General features: G+C 41.1%; 1 long non-coding RNA gene across 1 annotated transcript in view; it reads left to right on the plus strand.

The window, feature by feature from the left end:
- The first annotated feature begins 5703 nt into the window (after nt 1–5703).
- Nucleotides 5704–12970, plus strand: part of LOC115066799 — a 19775-nt gene continuing 12508 nt past the window's right edge. The window contains exon 1 of the long non-coding RNA XR_003846243.1: nt 5704–6042. This is a non-coding gene — a long non-coding RNA (uncharacterized LOC115066799). The remainder of the gene's footprint in view (nt 6043–12970) is intronic.

Below are 12970 nucleotides of genomic sequence, written 5' to 3' on the forward strand. Positions count from 1 at the left end.
TGGCTGTCTATCTGCCCAAGCTCCAAGATTATGAGGGATAGGGCTAAACAATCCTCCTCAAAAGCCACAGCCCCACTGAGGGTTCTGGGAGTTGGATCCAGGACTCCAGCTGCTGTTTCTAGGAACACTTCCTTAAAAGCAGAGCAGTTCCTAGTCCTTGATTAATGAGGACTGGGGCTTCCCACACTCCATGGGTAGCAGTCTATGGTTATTGACTGCTTTTGAAGAAAATGCTCTGTTTTAAAGTCTAAAGTGCATCATGGTAAATCTTTGTGTAGGAGATTAAGCATGGCTAGTATACACAATGGTGAGACTTCAGTTTTACCTGTTTGCTCTGGTTTCATTTCTGTTGCTGTGATAAAATACCCCATCAAAAACAAAAATTCATTTAAGGGAGAAAGTGTTTATGCTGCTTCCCAGTTCTAGGTCACAGTCCATTATTGCCTGGGAGTCAAGGCCGCAGGAAGCTGAGGCAGCTTGTCATACCACATCTGCAGACAAGAGCAGAGAGCAATGAAGCTTAGTGTTCCATTAGCCTTCTCTACTTTTACACAATCCGAGGCCCCAAACCAGGAATCTAGCTTGCGGGCTAGATTTTACCAAGTAGATGAAGGCCCTCAAGAGAGTCCCTCACAGACATGCCCAGATCTAGACAACCATTTACTGAAACTCTGTTCCCAGGTGATTCTATGTTGTATCAAATTGACGATCAAACTAATCACCACACAGCTCATTCCAGAATTCTAATTTGATGAACTCTACACTACAAAAGTAGTCTATGGCTGATGGGATTCAGAACCCCTATAGATCAGAGCAGTGAGACTATGTAAACTCTTCTGAAATCTCTTAGAGCATGTGCAGATATATCTCTCTCTTATTCACATGTAATCACATCTTCTCACACACATACAAATGATGCACAACTTCACACACTCCAGAGCACTTCTCGATGTCCAAAGCCATTCACTTCCCTCTCCACAGATAGATTATACTTTTAATGTTTTTATAGTTATTCAATTATTACTGCTCCTCATAGTAGATGTTCATAAAACAGTTACAAAAGTTTTGGAGAATTTTCTTGCATGCATCGTTGTCAACCTGGTCTTTTCTTTCTTTCACTACAAATCATTTCTCATTGGGTTATTTGGTGTGACACATGGCTTATTGCCTTTACTGGGAAAAATGTTTTCTCATTTTGAAGAGCCAATGAACTTTTGTTTGCACCTTTTTTGACAGGGCTAGAAATGTATCTCAGTTGGTAGAGTGCCTGCCTAGCATGCACAAAGTCTTGGATTTGATTCCCAGTACTGTAAATTGGACATGTTGGCATATAGCTGTCTGTAATCCTAGCACTTGAATGATGGAGGTAGGAGGTTCTAGTTTGTTTCTCCATTGCTGTGACAAAACACTCTGACTAATACCAACTTAGGGAGGAAAGGGTTTATTTAGCTTACATCTCCTGGGTCACAGTACATCGCTGACAGAGCCCAAGGAAGGAACTTAGGGCAGGAACCTGGAGGCAGGAGCTGAAGCATAGGCCATGGAGGAATGCTGCTTACTGGCTTGCTCCCCTGGCACCTGCTCAGCCAGCTTTCTTATGCAACATAGGCCCACCTGCCCAGGGGTGGCACCACCCACGGTGGGCTGGGCTCTCCCACATCACTCAGTAATCAAGAAGATGCCCCATAGACATGACCTCAAGCCAGTCCAATGGAAGCAATTCATCAATTGCGACTCCCTCTACCCAGGTATGTTAAATTGACAACTAAGATATCCAGCACAGAGGTTTGTGATAATTCTCAGGTCATACTGAGTTTGTGTCCAGCCTGGGTTACATGAGACAGTGAGTGTCAAAATATATATCTATATGTCTCTGTCTCTATCTCTGTTTCTATCATCTATCTACTATATCTATCATCTATCTATCTATCATCTATCTATCTATCTATCTATCTATCTATCTATCTATCTCTCTATCATCTATCTATCATCTATCACCTATCTATCATCTATCTATCTATCTTCATCTATCACCTGTCATCTATCATCTATCTTATCTATCTATCTATCTATCTATCTATCATCTATCTACTATATCTGTCTATCTATCTATCTATCTATCTATCTATCTATCTATCTATCACAGGGAGACCCTGTCTCAAAAAGAGCTATCTATCATCTACTATCTATCTATCTACTATATCTATCTATCTATCTATCTATCATATATCTATCTATCTATCTATCCATCCATCATCTATCTACTATATCTATCTATCTATCTATCTATCTATCTATCTAATCTATCTATCTATCTATCTATCTATTATCTATCTATCTATCTATCTATCTATCTATCATCTATCATCTATCCATCCTTTGGTCCAAGTGCCAAGCAAATTTCATTCATACCCTAGACAACACTGTCTATACCAGTGGGTTGGAAGATAACATCTGACAGCAGCCACTGCCACAGTCCAGGTATAAGCCTGTGACAGCTGAGGCCTCTTTCAGAGTTTGTCTCTGACCATGTATACTGTTCTCAGACTGGTGGGGTGTGGTCACTTCCTACTACACAGATAGAAAATGTCTTCCAGGTCTTCCCATTTCCTGTCCTCTCACTGTATGGGGGCATACATTTTCATTCCACGGTCAAATGTTATGTCATCTCAGATGTCTTCTGCATGCATTCTAGTGAATAGCCACATATACACATACCTGCTGTCACTTTCCTCTACTAGTACCCTGCAATGCAAAGTGGCCAGAAATTGAAAAGCCACAGTATATACCCATGAGACAGTATCAAAGAGAGTCTTGTTTGTCACACATTTAGAAACTTAAAATATGACCAAATATTACAAAGATAAATAATAAATTTTCTCAGTTATTTCAAAGAAATGCATTGAGATAGTCATATTTTTATCTAAAATAACTTTAAAATTAATAAGACAATGAGGAAAAAAATCCAAGAGAAAAAGAAGCAAACAATAGTAAAATAGCTCACAGAAAACAGTTGGGCCATGGGTAAATATATAAACATACCTAAAATTTTAAAAAAGCATACATTAACAGGAACTTATTCTTTAAACTCATTCATTTGTTTAACCAAAACATATGTATTTATATAAATAGTTATATATGTGAAGAAATGGACACAATGAACATTTTTTAGGGCAACTTCAAGTAGCTTCAAAACTCTACATAATTCAAGGGTAGAATTATTTTATCCTGCCAATATGTTGGAAGAGATACATGATACTAGGCATTTATTAAGTAGTTAGAACGTTCTGATGTTTTCTGTGAGCACTGATCAGTCACAATTCATCTACCCAAGTTCAATGAGCTGGGCAGCTTTACTTTCACAACTTTTCATGAGAGCAGTATGGCAGCAGGGGTGAGGGACCTCACAGTTATACAGCTTGTCACCAGCAAAGACAGAACAAGGATGAGACTGTCTGGGCTCTGAGGGGCGCTACCTTAGCTTGTGTGGGGCCCCTGCATTGTCATTCACTGGAGATGATGAAGGGGCAATTTATAAAAAACTAATTGTAAAAAATGGATCATGTGTATTTACACATCTGAACTCCCAGTAATTCGTGACCATGACATGCACAAGACCTACTCAAGTTCGAGCCAAACAAAGCCTCAGCATGGATCTGGGAGGGGTCAGGAAGCCCCACCTCTGGCTGAGAACCTATTGGCGTTTGGTAGCTGCTGGGACAGGAAACATGGTTTTGAACGGTGTGACTCTTGCTGGACCACAATTCAGGGCAGGTTCCACATTCAAGAGTGTTTGGGCAGCACATATTGGACTCAATAGAGAGGGAGAAAAAGAAGTTGGGTGGGTAGGAAGATGGGGTGGGTGTGGGAGGAGCTGAGAGGGGGAAATATGATCATAATACATTGTATGATGTTCTCAAAGGATTAATAAAATATTATTTAAATGAAGAAAACAAAATGAAGCAAGATTTGAAAAACGTTATGTAAACAGGGGGTCACTGTGCTGTAGTTAAAGTGAATGGGGAATATATATTTATATATATAATATGAGACACTGTGGAAAGACATCTAGAGTAGGGCATTTTGTTTCCCTTCCCCGAAAGGTTCAATGCTGAAAACCTCCTTGTAAAGGTAAGAAAGGCCAAGGGGATGGGCTTTTGGGAGGCGATTAGGTCATGGGGGCAAAGCCCTTATGGATAGTATTAGCACCCTATTTATTAGAAAAGACCACACATAGTTCCCATCACCCTTGCACCTCATGAATTTACATGACAGTCATCTGTAACCAGGAAACAGCCTGCGTCAGGCACCAGATCTTTTGGTACCTTGATCTGGGGCTCTCTACCTTCCAGAATTGCAAGAAATAATTTTGTTTTGTTTATGGGTCATCAGTCTATAGCTCAAACAGGCTGAGAACATGTATGACATGATAAGGGAAAAAGTCAAAGTAAGCATGCTTAGTGTAAGAAACTTCTCACTATAAATAAATGTATATACATACTTATACAAATATCTATACACCTATACACATGGTTATACACATATGTGCTTCTGCAATGAGTTTGGATTACAAGTGTGGAGAGAAAAGGTAAACTTTAATTTATATCTCTCAGGATCGTTGAATTATTTTTCACCTCAGGTTGGCCATAAAGCAGATTTTATTGCTTAAAATATCAATCATGTTTAAGATAGACCCTGGAAACTGCACTTCCATGGCAATAAGAAAATACTAGATCAGTGGCACCAACTGTTTTCACATTCTGTTGAAGCCATACAAAAATATTTTAGTTACAGTGAAATGATGCTTCTTGACACCAGCTGGTCACAGGTGCTGGATTCTCCAGAGCTGGCCCAGTAGCCCAAAGCCAGATGAGATCTGCTCCCATGCACACCTGTGACCCATTTTAGCATGCAGCAGCTCACAGCTGGAGTGGGAAGGAGAGTGTGGGTTTGGACCTCAGGCACCTTAGGCTTAGCATTCTTGGATGCTTGCAGCAGGGAGGGGAAGAACACGTGAATGACCTTGTTGGGTCTCCTTTCAGAAAGTGGTGATGAGATTTAGTAGAGGCTGTTTTCCCTGGTATTTTATAGATACCGATTCTTCAATTGTTATGAACAAGGCAGTGGTTTTAACTGTACCCGGTTCTGCAAAGGGTGACATTTCAGCTATGCAGATGCTTGCTGCACAGTCATTTGCAGCATCTAAATTACATTCAATAGAGCTTTTTGTCTCCGTGATAAAAGTACGAGTGGGTGCGGCAGCAGGTTTTCTGGACAGATTGCTAAATTGAGGTACCATTCTACCAGGATAAATGCTGGCCGTGAGCACATGAGCACATGAGCACACAGGATCTACCCACTGCTCACTCACCATGAAAACCTTCTCACTGACAGGAACATAGAAAAGGAAGCACATAACCCATTACGCCTGGATCTGCCAGATATTTTCCTGCGTAATCAGCACAAATTATTTACTTTGAAATAAAATATTGGAAATATTTTCCAAACCAACCAATCAATCAACCAACAAAAGCCAAAGCCAATGGACTTAGGACTATTGAATGTGCTGTGCAGTTTACAGGATTCTGAATGGCTTTCAGCCAAGTGAGCAAACAGAATCAGAAATTCAACCTATTCCCTGCTTTTCAACTGTGCACGCCGGTGCATAAAAGCATTGGCCCATAACTGACCAGGAAGCTCAAGTTGCCCTGGGGGAACTGCTTGGCATCAATTTTCTTTTGCTAACAAGTTTGCAAATTGTGAGAAACCCAAAATGACTGCAAATGTCATGCTGTTCATCCCCTGCAGAGCTTGAATATACCTCCCATTTGTAGGTTCTGGGCTGGACTTGTAATTTGTTTGGACCAATGAAACATAAAGTTAGTTATGGTTTAAAAGGATAAGCCCACAAAACCTTGGTTCATCTGGTCTTTACCTTTGAGAACCCAAATTCTGTATGAAGAAGTTCTCGCTGATCTTGTTGAGGATAAACAGTGCGTACAGAAAGAAGCGCAGAACAAGCCAGCCACAGCCTGCAGGCAGGTGAGTTGAAACAGCACCTAATCCAGGGGAACACCAGATAGCTGCAATCAGAAGCAACAACAGTTGGGGCGGGGGTGGCCCAGCTGAGGTAGGCTCAAATAGTTAACTTGTCATGTTTTGAATAAATGAATGATCATTGTGTTAAGGCACACGATTTCAGGGTTAGTTTGATTTCTAGCAATAAAAGCAACAAACAAAAAAACTGAAACAATATACAGGGTTAGTCGATTATCATTTAATAATTATCATTGTCCTAATTCCTAATTCTGAGGACTTCAGCAAGTTATTTAACAACAATTACCCACTGTATTGAAATGCCACAGCTGTGAATGATATGTGTGGAATAAATAGGAGTGTATTTCTGAAACTTATAATACCTGACATGCAGAAAGCACAAAATAATGCCAGTGAGAGAGAGAGAGAAATTGGATTTTAGAGAGAAAATGGATTGAGAGTTCACTATGCCTGTTAACTATATCTAACATAGAATCTTGTAAAGAATACTACTATGGTCAAGGGAGATGGCTCAGTGATTTAAAGTGTGAGGACCAGAGTTCGTATTCCCAGAACCCATGTAAATGCTGGGTGAATGCGGCAGTGGCCCACCTGTGATTCCAGTCTCAGAAGGCAGAGGTAATGGATTCCCCAGAGCAAGCTGGCCAGCTAGGCAAGTAATATGGGCCAGCTCTGTTTGATTTAGAGTCCCCATATCAATGAATAAGGTGGAAGAATGATGGAGGAAGGTTCCTGACATCAACTTCAGGCCTACACACACACACACACACACACACACACACACACACACACACACGCGCGCGCACGCACGCACACACACGCACATGCACACAGCCACACATACTTGCCCCCACACAGGCAAACATGCATACATATACATGTACACCATACACGTGAATAAAAACACTTTCAAGGTAATTTTGAAGAGTAACAGCTGAATTTTTTGATCAGATATTAAATGATACATTGACAGATTGGAAAATGCTACTTTGTTCTTGATAGTTGATTGAAAGCATAAATGTCAAGCAATGGAATATTGTTAAAGAAGATAAAATTTTAATTAATTAATTTTATATGTGTGATTGTTTTGCTTGCATGAATGTATGTGCACCGTGTGCATGCACGGGCAATGTCTATAGAAGCCAGAAAAGGGCATTGGATCCCCTGGTACTGGAGTTACAGGCAGTTGTTAGCCACCATATGGGTGCTGGGAATCAAACCCATGGCCTCTGCAATAGCAGCCAATGCTCTTAACCACTGAAACAACTCTCCAGCACCCTCCCCCCTTTTTTTAAACTCAGGGTCTCATGTAGCCCAGGCTGACCTTGAACTTGCTATGTAGTTGAGACTAGGCTTGAACCCTCTCTGTATCTCTCCCTCTCTTTTTCTGGTATATTTGTTTTTATGTATATTAGTTTGTGTATGTGTGTTATTCATTCCTTCCCACGTTGTTCTCACCTTCTGTCTCCTCTTGTCTGCATGTGTGCAAGTGCACGGTGTGTGCAATGCCTACAGAGGCCTGAAGAGGGTGCTGGATTCCCTGGAACTGGAGTTACAGTTGATTGTTAGTCTCCATGTGGATGCTGGAACTGAATCTGGGTTCTCTGGAACAGCAGTAACTGTTCTTCACTGCTGAACCATCTCTCCAGCCCCAAGATACAGCTGTTTTAAGAGCCGGAACTTCTAATACCATAGCTGATGTTGAAAACAGTACCATATAGAGTTAAGAAACCCACTTGCATCACATAGTCACCTGTCACAATGGCAGTTTATAGTCTCCCAGTGCCTGTCTTCCAATGATCAGACCATTAGGTTACCCACAATAAGCCTCTTAACTGCTGCATTTCTAAGGCCCTGAACTTGAGGCACAGCACTGGTTCAACAATTCCTTCCTTCCTGCATTGTTCTCACATTCCGTCTCCTGTTAGAGGGTCTTGTGCTTTGAGTCCCCTGTTTCTCCTATCCACATTTGTCTTAGAATTTCCCTTGCAGGTTCTGGAGCTCACCGTTTCCTCTCTTTCATGTTATTGTTCCTTAGTGGGATGGTAAAAGGCCATGAACTGGCCAAGATGGGACAAAAGACCGATGCTTGGTTTTAGGCATTAATGGAAGAATAAAAAGATTTGGCAAGGAGACTCCAGTCCAAGGCACTACACTGGATGCTAATACATCAAAAGGAAGTCTATTTTGCTCAAATTAACCTTTACCTCAATGTCACCTTTCTATCCCTGTGTACTTTGAGCTAGGCAGAGTCCTTTGTGTGTAGAGGCACATGCTATAGTCATGGCCAGTGATGTGATTTAGGGCCCTGTGCCACCTCTTTTTTCATCTCAGTTTCCTTATTAGTGAAGCAGGGCTATGGTAAATACTCTCCAAAGGTGGCTCCTGTCTTTCCCTTCTTTCCCTGAACATTAATGTTATCCCATGCATCAGGGGGTGGAGTCTGCTTCCTATTTTCCCTATCCTGGGGTCTGGGCTCACCTTGCAGTTTTCTTTGGCAAACAACAACATCATCATCTGTGGGACAAGTCCAAAATGAAACTGTGGGGTCCCTTGTTATAAGCTATGAAGTTTCCATGCTTCAATAACAGAGTATTCTACCAAGTATAGGCATTTCTAAGCATGTGTAACTTCTCAGGACGTGCCTATGAAGTCTGTTTTCTCTTTGACCAGCGAGATGAAATGAATGTCATGCTATTAGCTATCAGAGTTTGCCATCCAGGCATAATAAGTCACCAAGGTTATTATATGTAATAAGTATATTCAAAACCTTTAGTGGACTGCTTTGTGTATTTTTAATTATCTCAAGTATCATTTTACTTAAACTGACTTAACGCCTGACAGTGGAACATTAGGTAAAACTAGAAAGCATCTTAGGAGAGATATTTCCAACCATGAATGGAGCTCAAGAAAAGAGTCCTAAAGAGAGGACAGCAAGCCGGCCAGCCTTGTTCTTCTTTTGGGATTAATGATAATGAGATAAGAAGAGCTAACTGGGCTCTATCCAAGGCTGTGATCCAGATCTCTAGAATGTGCTAATTATGTGCACTGCTAATCGTGGCAGACCACAAATTATCCGATATGAAGATTAATGGTATTAGGAATAAATGGAATTTAACAACTTTATTATGATGATTTATTATAGACCAGTCAAAATTATGTGAAAGGATGCATGGCCCCAATTCAGGCTGGAGTTTAAGTAGGCTGGTTCAGAATTACAAATTATAGCACTGGAAAATAAGAGACAGAGAGAGGAGTGGAGACTTTATTTTAGAAGATTTTTATGAAGCTGGGGAAATAGGTCAAGAGTCGAGTAGAATTTGAGGATTCAATCACACAAGTTCTTGATCTTAAAAGTCTATGAGGTACAAAGTGCTGTGCTCAGGACTGAGTGAATTGTCTATAGAAAGGGACATGGAGAGAGTCTCTAGAGTTTAAAACAGAAGACTGTACTAAAATCATAGATCAATAAATTCAGGGCAAGAAAAACATCTTATAAGCCTTCTCTTGGTGACAGTAATGGGGTGGGGAGAGGGACGAGAAATAAGAAATTACAACATAAAGGGATGTTTAAGAGAATTCAAGAAAGGGAAAGCGATTGAGAGGCTTCCCTAGAAAATTGCTACATATTGTAAATAGGTTTAGGTGATGTTAGAAATATCTGGAAATTGAAGGCCTGGAAATAGGTAGTATCATCTCAACAAGTAGAAAGATGATAGCATTTAACAAGAAATATGGAAATTTCTAGAAATATGGTTAATAAAAAGTGTAAAAAAGTTCTTGATAAAAATTCCTAAACTTCTTGAATACCTTGAGGAAAACCAGCCAGAGGTCAATTGGGGAAGAGTTGAAGCATTAAGAAATCCAGGCAGAAATACTTTCATTTTTTTTCTGTGCTTCACTCTAAAGACATTTTTCAAATGTCTAAAATATTCCAAAGACAGTAGAGGGGACTGGAAAGGTAAAGAACAGGAAGCATGACTCTTCCCTTTGAAGATCTCACAGCCTAGTGAGTGCAAAGATGGAGTTACAGATTTCAAACAGAGTAGAAGCGACACGGGAGAGGTCTGGATTAGTTATTTGGGATTTCAAAGAAAACTCTCACGGATTGGATTTGCAGAAAATGTGTCTTAGTCCATTTGTGCTGTTGTGCGTTGTGGTGCCCTTGGTTAGCTCTTATCAACTTGACACACCTGGGAAGAGGGAACCTCAACTAAACAATTTTCCAAATTAAACTGGCCTGTGGCAGTGGTTGTGAGGCATTTTCTTAACTGCTTGTTGATGTGTGAAGGCCTAATGGGGTGGTGCTATCCTTAGGTATATAGGCCTGGGTCATGTAAGAAAGGTAGCTGAGTAAGCCTGGGGAAGCAAGTCAGTAAGCAGCATTCTTCTGTTGGGACTGTTTCCATTTCTGTTCCAGATTGCCGCCTTGAGTGCCTGCCTTACCTTCCTTTGATGTTGGACTGTGAAGTCAACTAAAGATGAAATGAACCCTTTCCTCCCCAAGTTATTTTTTGGTCATTCTCTTTATCATTGCAAGAGAAAGCAAACTAGAAAAGCTGCATTATTTATAAACAACATAGATTTATTTCTTATGGTTCTGGAGGCTGGAACTCCAAGTTCAAGGCAGGAGCTGCAAATTGATGTCTGGTGAGGACTTACTCTCTGCTTCAGAGATGACATTACAACTGACACATGATCTTACTTTCATTTCTGGTAGATGTGACCAGAGATCTTGAGGCCTCTTTATAAGGACACTAACTCTATTCATAATGGCTCTCCTATAGTCATGTAAACATCTCCCTAGAGCCTTCCTCCCCACACATGTCCCAGAGACTAGGTTTTAATATAGGAATTTTGAAAGAATATATTTATTCAAATCACAGTAATGTGGCAACTGAGTTCATGTTGGAGATACCAATCAGAATACCAGGTTGAAAAAGAAAGCTGGCCATGAAAACAAGGGAGATTTATGGCAGGGAATGAGGTTAGCTTTCTGTAACAAACACAGATTCACATTGCCTCTTCTGAAGGTTAAAAGCTCAACAACAGAGACCTTCTTAATACCTTCATTTATTGTGTGTGTGTGTGTGTGTGTGTGTGTGTGTGTGTACAAATAAAGGTTAAAGAAAAATCTGCAGGAGATGATATTCTCCTTCCACTATGTGGGTCCCTAGGATCAAGTTATTAGGCTCGGTAGCAAATGCCCTTACACATTGAGCTACCTCACTGGCCCCAACAAAAAAATTTCAAAACTTCATCTCTACTGGTTAGCTTTCATGGTACTGGAAGGTGCATGCTACTGGAAGAAAATATAATCATTAGCTTTACCCATCTGTGAATCTTGAGTACTTCAATAAGTGGCCTGGCAAGATATAGCCTCTGGTACAATAGTGGTACAGATAACATGGGAGTAGCTTAATTGCTTTCTAATTGGATTTAAGGTCTGCTTCATAAGATGGAGACCATACCCAACATTGATATCAGGCCTAGGAGTATGTGACTAGACAGACCACAGGCCATAGAAGATAGTCTAACATTATTATTCTGATAAATAGATATAGTATTAAAGCACTTCTAATGACTTATTATACCCATAGATTAATGCATCTCTCAACTCTCACCAGAAAAGCTTCCTTATGCAGCAAATTGTGATTAACACAGAAATCCACAACTGGTTAATGCACAGAGAACAAAAGGCTGCATACTGCTTATCCCTGAATTGGACACTATAACACACTATATCAATCCTCTGCCTCCCAAGGCTCAAGGCTCTTCATATAAGAGGTGGTGTAAAGATTGTTAGAGCCAGAGGTGGTGGATGACCAAAAGGAAGCAATTTTCCAGATAGCTAGGAAGTTACTCATATGAGATCATGGCAATGATGATAGCATGCAAAAGTCCCATGTAAGCTTAAGCCACACAAAATCCCAGCTTAACTGTGGGGAAGTGGGTAATAAACCTCAACTCCACCTGAGGAAATACTGAAAACCAGTGACTGCTGGGAGGGAGGGGGAGAGTCAGTCTCTTTCAAGGGTGTGTCTCTTGGTAGGTTAACAGGCTCTAGTGGATGGTTCCATACCAAAGGACATTTGGGGACAAAATTTGACTCTATAGGCCTTATTGTATATAAATTTCAATGTTATTTATATAAAATTTTTATTTACATAAAATTGAAACTGGCCAGTGGATAGGGGGCAGTATGGGAGGTGAAGATAAGGGAGGGGATCTAAACATAAAAAAATAAATTGTATTAAATTCCCAAAAGTTGAATAAAAAGGAAAAAAGTTGTACATATAAAAATAAATAAATAGGCTCCTTGACTCCCCTAGCCTCATTCACCCTCCCATCTCCCCCTCCGGTCTCTCCTAGTTTGGGTCCTGTCCCATTCCTGGTCTTGGGGACCCAGACACCTGGGGAACCAATACTGCTTCCTGATCCTTTTCATCAAGACCAACATAGTACCTTCTCTGGGCCCCAGGAGCACTGCTTCTGAGCCTGACCCTGCCCTCACCTCCCTCTGCTTCCCTGGGCCTGCAGGACCTGCCACAGGCCTCTTTTCTACCTGCAGGCCTCTCTCTGGGGTAAGTCCATCACGCCCTCCAAGCCTTGACCAACCCAGCTCCTCATCACAGTCCCCAGGAGCTCTTCGGGCCTCTTCTGGTCCCCATCTCCCTTTACATCTCTGGGTGGCACTAACACCAGCAACTTTCCTGGGCCCTGCTCCCAGGCCAGCCCAACCCCCAAATTCCTGAGACCAAAATTATTCCTGGAGGGATCCAGACCTTAGGAGAAAGCCTGAAAACATCTGACCCTCATCTGACTTGGGCCTCTGTGGGAACTCCTGAAGACAAAAGCAATCTGGCCACTCCAATATAAAATCAAAAGAGAGAACTGGAAGCTTAGACAAACC

The sequence above is a fragment of the Nannospalax galili genome, unplaced genomic scaffold (assembly GCF_000622305.1).
Source record: "Nannospalax galili isolate Female #2095 unplaced genomic scaffold, S.galili_v1.0 scaffold603, whole genome shotgun sequence".
In the NCBI taxonomy this organism is placed as follows: Eukaryota; Metazoa; Chordata; class Mammalia; order Rodentia; family Spalacidae; genus Nannospalax; species Nannospalax galili.